The sequence below is a fragment of the Stenella coeruleoalba genome (assembly GCF_951394435.1).
Source record: "Stenella coeruleoalba genome assembly, chromosome: 10".
NCBI lineage: Eukaryota > Metazoa > Chordata > Mammalia > Artiodactyla > Delphinidae > Stenella > Stenella coeruleoalba.
In genome coordinates, this window is record NC_137156.1 from 85,989,027 (window position 1) to 86,001,207 (window position 12,181).

The following is a 12,181-nucleotide window of genomic DNA, read 5'->3' on the forward strand; positions in this document are numbered from 1 at the left end:
AGAGCACCTGTCTCATAGGATTTGGTATCATGTGGATCAAACAAGCTATTATACATCAGTACTTTAAAAAAAAAAGTCTATCCAGAATTGTCATCATGTTCCCCACAATAATGCTATAAAGTGGACGCTAATATTATCTCCACTTGGCAGATGGGAAAACAGAGGCACAAGGTGCTTAAGGAATTTGCCCAAGATGGGAGAGCTAGTAAGGGCTCTAGCCCAAGTGGTCCAACTCCACAGCCTGCCCCCTGAATATTATCCTACATTCTCCCGTGCAGGGCCCACCAGCCTCTGCTTTCTATCCTTTAAGATGGCACTGATGGGCTTCTCTGGTGGCACAGTGGTTGAGAGTCCGCCTGCCGATGCAGGGGACGCGGGTTCGTGCCCCGGTCCGGGAAGATCCCACGTGCCACGGAGCGGCTGCTGGGCCCGTGGGCCATGGCCACTGAGCCTGCGCGTCCGGAGCCTGTGCTCCGCAACGGGAGAGGCCACAACAGTGAGAGGCCCGCGCACCGCAAAAAAAAAAAAAAAAAAAAAGACTGCACTGAAATCTTCCATTTATTCACCCTGTGCTCCACGAGGAAGGGCACTGGACCTGGTTTCACTACTCATACTGCCTAGGACTCAGCACAGTATACGTGCTCTAAGAGTGAGGAAATGAACAAATCCATCTGTCCGTCCATCCAAGCAGCATGCTGGGAAGGTAAGACTGAACACTTACAACACTGACAACAATGAACAAGTCTGCACAGTCACCTGAAACAAACAGATGCTCGTCATAAGCCCCCCCAGACCATTCATGAGTGGTTCCACCTCCCACCCCGCTCACCGGCCCCCAACCCCTCCTGATTTTCTGATCCACCCTTATTTTTGTCTTACAGCTGGGAAAATCTGAACAGGGGCGAGCTGCTAACTTTTCCCTAGAAAACAACTTTCCCCGGCTATTTGTCAACTTCTGTCATTCAGAAGAACACAACACAAATGTATATCTTTAATGAAATTCACAGTCAAGAAAAGTTGTCATCATCTAGTTATATCTGTTATGACATACATTTCATTTTGTTCAATACATAACAGAGAAGCTATTTAATCAAACAGAAGATCCTTGCTAAAATGACAGTCCAAGCAATGTCCAAACAAGCATTTATTATGCTATGCGAAACTGATCAGGATTGGATTGTTTTCAGCGGAATTTTTTTCCTTCCTCTTCCATTGAGAAAATAGCTTGAGGTGTGGGTGCAGAAAAACAACCCCAGACAATAGAGGTGGAGTGATGCTGAGTCAGTGGTGAGTGTGGGTACTTGAGCCCCACCCTTGAGTCCGCTGGGAGAAAAGTAAAAAAAAATACACCCTACCACCTGGAGGGTCATAAAAGGGTCTGCTGGGGCGAGAGGTTGGGTCCTTCCTTTTCCTCACCATATAATTCTACAGAAGAGAGGTTCCAGCCCAAATATAATACATAATATAAGGAATGATGACATCTGTGTTTCTCAAGTGATACTTATCCTTAGATATATTTTGTCTTTACAATTTAATGAACACTTGCTTCAAGGAGAAAACCCATGTTACTGTAGGAGAATTTAGTGGGCTGTAAAGCTAGAAAGCCCAAGGGCAAAAATACAACGAGAAAAAAACGTGTTAAGGAGGTAAGTGGGTACTCGGGCTTCGGGAACCACAGATGGTGTGAATTTGAGGGAAAGAAAACAAAAGGTACCAGTAATATTCAGAGGATGCTAACTCTCTCTCTCTCTGTTCCATTCCCTACACAGCACCCGGAACAGAGTGGGACATCATGAGAGAATTGTTACAACCAACTAAATATTGGCTTAAAAACACACAGATAATGACATACATACAATATAGCATTTTTCTCTAAAATGCCTTATACATTTCTGTTGTCTTAACTACTCAAACCTATCTATATCCAAAGACAAAACAATATGTGCTCTTATGCTTTAATAAATATTCAAACCATAAAAAAAAAGAATTGCTGCATGGATGGATAGAAGGATACACGGGTGGGAGCATGGGAAGATAGAGAAATGGACGGATGGATGGACCACCCCACAAAAAGGAAATGACTGATAAAAATGATTTTAATAATTATCCTGAGAGATGGCGGCCCATTATCACAGGGACTTATTCCTCCTCCCTCTTGCTAAAGGTATGTCCTGAGCCAAGGCATGGCAGCCCTCCTATTAAAGGAAAAAAAAAAATCTTTTACAAGACAGTTGGGGGCAGCCTGTGGCTAAGAAACTTTCTTTTTCCTGTGCCAGGTAAATTGGTCACCATGTCAACAATGACACACACTTCCAATTAGCCCCAAGCTTTATATAGCCATGCTAATGTTCTAAGTAAACAAGGGATGGTGGAGACCTCTGGTGCTCACCCCAGAAGGCTGGTTAAAACAAAGGTTGCTGGATGTCTCCCTCAGGGTTCCTGATTCAGTAGGTCTGGGATAGGACCCGAAAATTCTCATTTCTAAGAAGTTTCCAGGTGGTGATGATGCTGGGGTGCAGGAGAACCAATGATCTATTCAATCCCGAAGGTTCCTCGTAATCTACAATCCTACAAGTCTATTCATGAGCTATCAAGACTCTTCTGGATCGACTGGACTTTGAAAAGCAGATCCATCACTATTGGAGGCATCATAAAGGCACACAACATTGCTTCATTTAAGATGAGGATCCCCGATCATTCCAACAGCCCTCACTCTGCAGGATTTTTAACCCTCATTAAAAGCAGTCTTTTATATCCCTATATTCATTTTTGGAGAGTTAAAAAGGTCTGTCAAAATGTTTGGAAAAGTGAATTTTTAAAATTCATTTACAATAAGACAAAAACTCAGGGACCTTTAAGGAACTTCTGTGGGGTCATCTAAGTCACTGTTTGGCTTCCAACAGGATCTGCAAGCCAGCCACCAAACTGCATACCTCAAGTCTGCCTAACTGACATCAAGGTGAGGGACCCTGCCATTTCTTTTTGGGGGCATCCCTTTCCAGAGTCTGGCCATCTGTACAAGACTCTCGCCATCTTACCACGTCACAGAGTAATTTCACCTGTTCTTCCATAGTTAATGTCTTCCTAATGGTAGGTCTTTAGAGAACCAAAGAGTGAACACCCCCTCTCTTATAAGCAGGTTCCTGCGTACAAAGACTTAATAAAACGCCCCACATTTACACACATGCCCCTGGTCTTCTCCTCTGTATGTTAAATAGTTCCAACTCCTCGAACCTTTCCCCAAAGATCCTCTTTGCTCAGACTTTCATCATCCTCACTGATCGTCCCTGGAACCTTTCCAAAATCCCTACCCTTTTCTCGTCCTCCACCTGAGACTGGACCAGTCCCGGGTCATTTCACCTTTCACCCTACTTTCATTAATACATCCTGAATCAGGCGAGGTGTTTACTAACAGTGCTGCGTGGCTGACACAAGCATCAATGCGAAAGCGGAGGGACTGGACGATTCTGCATGATTGAAGACAAACGAGATCTAGAGGACTGGCTTGCTTAGGCAGAAGGAGAAGCAGGCCCAAGTTGGCAAGCTGGGTCCTGGAGCGGGACTCAAAAGATATCCCAGGAGTCACTCTCCTGAATGAAAATTTGGTCACACGGATGTTTGAGGCCTGCGGAGTACTTCCAACTCCGAGCAATTCCACTAGTGCAGGGTGTTGGCTTTTAAACGGCAATATCCAAATCAGAGAGGAAATGACAGTGCATTCCAAGCGAAATTGCACACATTTAGACAGACTAAGAAAATAACAATAAAAGTGCAAATTTATTCTGCATGTGTGATTGTGATCATCATTACATCAAGTTCCATACGTGCCCAGCCAGAACAAATATTAACCCATTTTATAAAAGACTTTATACTGCATTTGTGGATACAGCTCCACCCAAACCCAAAACAACACTGTTTCCATAGCAACCAACAGATTTCAAAGAAGGAAAAAGGAGGGGGAGACTTCGGAATGGATAGCAATCAAATAAAATAGCCAGCATCAACAAAATATGTCAGCATTATTTAAAACACACATTTAGGACCATTCTATAGTTTCAGCTCTTTCCCAGAAAACCAGCTCCGCCTAAGTTACCTTCTTGTCAAGCTGGTCCTCCCGCAAAAATAACAAATGCAAAATTGCTTCCATCTTCATTGAGGAAAGAAGCAAATTTCTTGAGTCATTCCTGGGATTCAAATGGGACTATGATGAAGACAATAACACTTCCTGGGTGACTTAGCACACACTGAAAGTCAGGTTAATTACCAATCAGTAACGATGAAATCTAAAGTGAGCTTTGATCATCATATGAGAATATCTATTCTCTCGCTGAGAATGTAATGAGAGGGAAAAAGCAGCAAAGCCAGAATTCAAAGCCAGAGAGCTCACAACCAGAAAAGCTGCAGACCACCCTCAGCTGAAAGCCAGATTTTCCCCTGGAACTTTCTCAAGTATCAGTTCCCCCCGGCGAATTTTACACACAGATGCCACGGAGTCGTTCATCCGCATCCCTCCAAGTCCTGTAGGTCTTGTACCTGTGGATAGAGCTCCAGGCAACGCCTGTAGGCACCATCCCATCTGCAGGATAGTACTGGCCTCGTAGCGGCTCATCTGGGAACTCCATAAACGCACAGTGGTGGCCAATCCTCCTCTCTCTCTGTCCTGTTGTTTCAAAATACTACAGACTAATAAAAATAAAATATTCTCAAAATGTAAAAATGGTTATTTCAAGTCCCTAGCTCCTACTGTCCTTTAGAAAGAAGTTCTGAAGTCACTGAGTAATTTCCTTTCTCCCAGGTTCTAGCTGTGTGACCTTGGGTAACTTATTTAACCTTTCGTTAGGCATCCTGAGCCTCGGTTTTCTCATCTGCAAAATGGGAATAAACGTGTCTACCTTATACGGAAGGTTATAAAGGTAAAATGAGCTAATACAGAATACCTAACACACAGCAAAGAGAATGGGTGTTACCACTGCTATTCTTATTTATAATTAATTCCTCTTTCTTAATGACTAGAATCAAATCCTGATGGATTTTCCTTAGAAAACACCTCTTAATGTTGCCAAAAGAAATACTGCTGAGCAAATACCTTAGGAACAATTTCACCAGGAGATCTCAAGAACTGCAACCTCTCGGCACATCAGCTAGTCCTGGATGGCATGTGATTCCGAGGCAGACAGAACTGGGGTTGAAAGGTACTTACAGCCATGTGACCAAGAGTTCTCCCCGAACCTCCCTAAGCCTCAGTGTCCTGCCCCGACAATGCAAGCAATTAGAGTCACCACCCAAAGACCTGTGGCAAGGTTCAAGGAGGGAGAATTCCTGTACAGCATTTCACAACGAATCTGTTACCTTCAAACATTAAATATATGTCAGACATTATTATTCTTGCATTTATCTGTTCACACAAAACACTGATTCAACAACCATTGACTGAATGCCACCACGTGCAGGTGGTGTGTGGCTAAAAAAAACCTCACATGGTCTCGGCTCCCATGGAGTTTACAGCCCAAATGGGAATGCTTACGTTGAATAAACAGACACAAATACGTATATAATGACAAACCCTGACAACACGTGTTATGAAATAAAAGGACAGGGAGAAATGACTACGGTTTATCAATGACAATATTAGGTCCCCTTGTAAAGATTCTTCTCCTGTACCCAAAAGAACACAAAAACGCTGTATTTTTTTGCCACCAACAATTGCCCAGGCCACCAGTATGGAAGTTTTGATTACATATATTCTAGCCTTTTCCACAAAGAACTCAGTATCCTGCAGGGCCTTGCTTTTAGCCAAAACCAAAGCAATGTTTCCATTCTTTTGAACCCAGAGGAACAATAGGCTAAGTTTATGTCTGTAGCAGATATGCAAGTGACATACAGCAGATACTCAAGTGACAGGGAAAAGGAAAAAAAGGTAAAAATGAAACAGTCCACCCTTAAGGCCATCCGGTCAAAGGCTCAACATGTTTCGTTCCTGTGTTTCTTTATGAATCATCAATATCATTAGAATCGTAAGAACACAGCATACGGATGGGGCCCTACAAAGCCATCAGGTGAACAAAATGAAAGGACCATGTTCTGGTGACTCATAATGGTTCCATCTGGCCAAGCCAATAAAGACACAGGTGACTCCCGAGTTTAAAGATTTATCTGAATTTGTTCTACAGCCCTATTCGTAGAGTTCTCCTTTACCTCTTCCTACAGTTTGCCTAATGGTCGAAGACGCACAAAGGTAATTACACTCACATTTTATTATGAAGTCAGTGAGTCACTAAAAGTACAAGCTAGAACTTACATTTTATTGTTTTTCATTATGTATTATGTGCTTCATTGCCTTGAGGGTCATATTTTTCTTGGGGGAGGAGCTGTAGGTATGGAATACTTATTTTGTGGAGGACATGCTTTCCTTTTCTGTCAGGGTGTTTTTTTTTTTAAGGCCACAGGATCACTCGAGATTACTGGAATTCCCCCAGTGAAGTGTGGTACACTATGCTTGATAAGGAATAAAGATCTGGACTTCTGAGATACAATACGCAGAACTGTTCATACTCGATATATACCCAATACAAAATACACAAAATATGACCCCCCCAAAAAAATGAAAAATATCAAGGAAGTCCAAGAGAATTCAGTACAAGTTTGAAAATGCCTTCCCATTTTTTTTTAATCTATGCCTCATCTTAAATTACATTCCCCAACTAATATTCTGAGTGTTGGTTCCACTTATCTAATACGTGATATTTGGATCCAGTGAAGTAAAGACAGATGCCAAACTTGGGGCAGAAACTTCTTCCTACTTTAACCAGCACTCAGGACTTTGAAACCAGCCCAGAACTCTATCAGGAAACCCAAGTCCAGAGAAGAAACAAGAAGGGCACGCAAGTTCACAGTTACACCTCTAAGAAGGTATTTTATTCATTTTAATTAACACTTAAGGTAATAACTACGTGAGAAAAATGTATAGCCAAACACAGTTCCCCACACCCCTCCCCCAAAAAAAAGGTGAGAAGAGAAGGGAGAGGATTCATCTATAAAATCCCACTTCCTCACACTCCCTAGGCTATCACCATAGGCACAGCTGCCATTTACAGATTCCCATCACATGCAGGTCCTGCACTAAAGCAACCACCAGCCCGACTCCGCCTCAGTCTTCATGCTGATGCAGTAAAAGGGTTGGTTGTTTTTTTTTTCCTATTTCAGACATGGGAAAACCAAGGCTCAGAGTGGCAAAATCACTTACAAAAGGGTCACACAGCTAATAAGTAGTTAAGATTGAAACCGAGCGCCTGGCACCAGAGCCTGTGCTTGTAACCACTACACAAGAGTAGACAAATGCCAGTCTCCATTGCAGCTAACAAATTAACCTGTATGCAAAGCTCATTTAATCTCACATGATCTTTCTGAGGATATACCATCATGTAATAGAGGAAGACAAAGAGATATAACTGGGTTAAGTAACTTACCCAAAGACACATGGCTAATAAGTGTCAGAAGTACGATTTGAAGTGAGATTCTGAACCATAAGACTTTAAACCCTCTCTAATACTAGGCCCCCAAATATACTTACCTTACCTTCAGTGGAGGTGGATGGTACAGACGTGGAGGAAAAGCAGCAACTAGGAGGGAAAAACAATGTTTTCCCACTTGAGACTTTAATCAAGATTATGTCATATGCCCTTCCACCAAGACTGTCAAAAGGTTGTCCCAAAATTGTGAGTAGCAAAACTCTCATGCAACAAAGTAGCATGGAAATTCACCAAGCTTACTCAAGGCTTTGTTCTACCAGGAAACGGGCTCACAGATACAACTGATGTATAACCGTCTACCATCAAATGAAAGAAAGAAGAACAAAAGTGGTTAACCAACCTAAATGTCCAACACTTAATGTGCGGTCTGGAAGGAAGACAGTTAACCAAATTATGGCTTAAATGAGTGATTATTTGGGGAGCTGGGGAGTGTGGTATTTACAACTGTGTGGTAGCATTTTGGGTTGTCACAGTGACTGGTGGGCATCAGAACACTAAATACCCTGCTACAAGGAGTAGCAGACACCCAAAGAACTGTTACGTCTCAAACAGTGATGGCACACCCATGAACACAAACAGTAATCCCCACACAGGCAGGAAACGGGTTTTACTCATTCCAAAGACATAAAACAGGCCCTGCCCCCAGAAGACACCTCAAAAATACCGGTGCGGTGACTAGCTCATATATTAGACAGTCAATAAAGATAACTGTTATAAATACGGCAGCATGAAAACAGTTACCGTGGAGAAACAAAGCAAAATACAAAGTTATAAGCACAAGATGATTGCAACTATACATTTAAATTCGGCATTCAGAAAAGACTAGAAGGAAATATACTAAAGTGCTCCTTTTTATTTTTTCACACCACTGAGAGAATTAGTGATATTCCCCTCTACTGCTTAAGTAGGACATTATTTAGGATGAAAGAGTAAAAAGTTTCAATCATATTTAATTGGCCAAAAGATACCTAGAATCAAGAATACTGGAGCACAATGGTCCCTAAATAAATATAGTCCAGAGAAGAGCGTGACAGAGTTTCTGAAGAAAGATAAATTATGGCTGTCATCTGGGTATTTCTAGATGGATTTTTTTCACCCTCACCTCCAAATTCAGAGTACTCTAAATTAAAGTCAAAAGTTTACAGCCCCTGCCTACCGAAGTCTTCCTCATCGAATTTCCCATCTTTGATAAGCACATTGCTATCCAATGTCAGGCAAGCTCAAAGTATGAAGACATTATTTTTTCTTTTCCACCCCATGCCTCCCATCCCCAAACATTCCCCTTATCCTCCCAGCCTTTGATCCAACTTCTATACCGTCTGTCCCCACCCCCTTCTATTCCCAACATCAGCACCTAAGCTCAAGATCTTTCCTCTCTCCTGGAAGCTGCCACCACGTTTTCCTACACATCCTCCCTAAAGGGGAGTCAGTTTCCCATCATGCGTAAGCAACCCCCAGCAGTTTTATTAAGCTAGCTAAGATGACAAACCACGCTGTAAAATTCTCAGTGGAAGAAAGCAGCTATGATTTTTTAATGTAAGGATTAGCACAGAAGCTAAGTTTGATCTCAAACATTTCTACCAAAATTTACCTTAACGGCAATGAGGGGAAGCGGGAGGACGGTAAATGGCCACTCGTGAAAAAGGAGGGGGGTCTGGAAGCACCAATCAAAGGGGACCTAAGTATGCAGGAGTGTCACTGTAAGCATTCAAAGTCTTGCATAATATGCCAGCATAAATTTGGCCATTTAAAATATTAGAATGATGTCTTTTCCCACAAAAGTCTTCAAGAAAACCTGCCTCTTCATGGCGGTATGGCAGAGTAAGTTACTCTATGATTTAGCAAGATCCTGACTGCTATGACGGAGGCCTAACGGCATGCACATCCTAGTTTGAGATCTACAGGTCTCCACGACAAAACAGGCGACTTCAAGAAAAACAGATTATCCGCTGGCATCTGATGCAAACATCACTAGGTTTGTTAACTCTTTGATTCTCCAGCTAGATGTGTCAGTATGGTGTACACAGAGTCAAAATGATGGAAAGAGGTTTTCTCACAATCAGATTATAACCCATGGGGGAATATTTATTGTGGTGCTGTATTTAGGGCAGACGAAATGAATTAATTTGAAACGCATTTTGTCTCATTTTTTATTAAATAAAATAGTGAAATCAATTAGTTCTCTTCTTTAGACAATAAATGGATGAAATAAATTAGTTTTTTTTAACTTGAGCGACGTCTGAACCCCCTTTTAAGGGAAAGAATTTCTCAAAGATTGATGATTTTAGAAATATGGAACTTATATGTTCTATGGCATGTAGCTCTATAATACATGTTCTGTAACAGTGGTATCCAACAGAAATATAAAGTGAGCCACATATGTAATTTCTAATTTTCTAGTAAGCCACATTAAAAAAAGAAGAAGAAACAGATAAAATTAATTTTAATGATACACTTTATGTAACCCAATATATGCAGAATCTTATCACTTCAGCATGCAATCGGTGTCTTTGAAATTTGGTGTATTTTGTACACGTAGCCCGTGTCAATTCAGGAGAGCCTCAGCTACACTTCATGTGTCCAGGAGCCACAGGTGGCGGGCGCTAAGGTATTGGAAAGTACAATCCCAGACGATCACATTGCCATGTCCCATGAAAAAGAAAATTTTTATCTGGTTCTGTTTTAGAAAACTATCAATATTGTCTAGGTTGGCTGTATTTATTTCTACGTGGAAGTTCTTTTACCAAATCTAGATGGGAGTTCTAAGGAATTCCTATATAAAGTACCTGTCTTTCCCCTCAAAAAAGTTAACTGCCTCCTTAAATTCTAGACAAAGCTAGCACTCATTAATCAGTTCTGTTCGTCTGTTTTAAACTTAAGCTTCCTGTCCTTTGGTCTTATTCACAGTTTAACAAAAATAATTAAGTATATGACATTCCCTGGGCATCCTACAGCTTTAAGAATCCGTTTCATTAAGGAATTACTCAGTCTGAAGGAAAATTACTGACACATCCCATTCTCCCTCTTGCTCTTGGTAAATGACACCTATGATTTTCAAAGACAAATGGCTAAAGATGAGGGCCTTGATGTATCACCAGAGCCTTGAGCTAGTGCTGTGGGTACGGCTTCCTCCAGCTGGTTTCCACCACCTTTCTTCCTGCTGCAGTGGGTGCACTGTAAGGATGTGACACAGCGCCCTCCAGAGGACCCAAAAGAAACAGCATACGATGCTGCATTCCCCCCGCTCCCCCCCACCCCGCAACTAATAATTATGTAAAGTTTCTAGGAGACAGAAGTGCCCCAGTCCAGCCAGAACCTCAAATTCTGGGCACTTAATTATCTTCCCATTTCCAAAGCATTCTTGTGTTTCCAAGTATGTTTCTAATAGGCCCCCAGAAAATGTAAAACTCGCATAATCAAATGCAATTGAAGCATCAGAAAACAAAACGTCTGAGAATTGTGTGTAGGCTGCCATGAGCTGGCTCGTTATTCTCATTTCCTTAATAAAATACACTTTTAAAATAACTCTCCATTCCTGTATTTATGGTAAAAAATAAAAACATAACATTTTGATTCAAATAATTACCTCAACAAAAGCAATTCGGAAATGTACAAAATCACACAACAAAAAAACAAAGAAACATTCCTAACACCCTAATGCTCTTTCTCTTGTCATATTTATTCAGCCTTGCAATGCATAATGCTGATTTGAATATTAGTGCAACATCCAACTCAGGTAACCATGACCCCTCCGAAACAGACACAAGCAATAAACATGACTGAAATCCTGTCAGATTATTCAAGTGACATCAGAAAAGTCATTTCTAATATTGAGGATTTGTATCCATACATAAAGTACTAACTGAAATAGATCTTCAGAATGAAATTTCCCCAAATGATTAAAGTAAAATGTGAAACCTCACAGTTTATACAAGACAAGAAACATTTGGCTGCAAATGGTTTTATAATTTTGCTAATTAAAAATTATCCCATTTTCACTTTGGATTCCTCATGTAACAGAAACAGGAATAACCTTACCATGCCAGAAACACAAGCAAATGATTAAAGTTCTGCTCTCAAAAAAATCTTTAAAAGTTGGCAAAACATTTCATTAGGCTACAAATCAAAATCCGTCTGTCCTTGACATCTCTTTAATGCCTTCCAGATTCCACATCTACTTTTTTTTTTTAATCACTCACTGAAACACTCAGAAATTAAAATATGTTAAATACCACTCATCTTGGACCTCCAGAAAAGCCTCCTGATATCATACAACCTCCAGGCCCCTCCACATACACCACGGTCCCCTAATAACACCAACTGATTTATGGAAAGTATTCAATAAATTTCACAATGAGAAAAAAAAATACATAATATTCCCAGAAACATGTCTTCATCAATAAATCTGCTACATGTGAAGAATATAAATAAATACTAAAAGGGGGCCATCGTGAACTCTCTCTTCTGATGTTTGCCAAGTGGAAATGGGTACAACTATGATTAAAAATAAAATCACTTTCAAGCTTCCAAGGTGTTACCAACAAAATATGCTTCGAGAAAGAAGAATGCGAGTGGCAGGGGGGTTGAATGATGAACACGTATTTCTCTGTAGAACTAATGAAGGCAATGTTTACAACGCACACTTATTTATT

General features: G+C 41.0%; 1 protein-coding gene across 8 annotated transcripts in view; it reads right to left on the reverse strand.

Annotated features, from left to right (window-relative positions):
- FOXP1 (forkhead box P1) overlaps positions 1-12,181 on the reverse strand; it is a 598,032-nt gene that overhangs the window by 476,635 nt on the left and 109,216 nt on the right. The gene's annotated exons all lie outside the window — the stretch shown is intronic.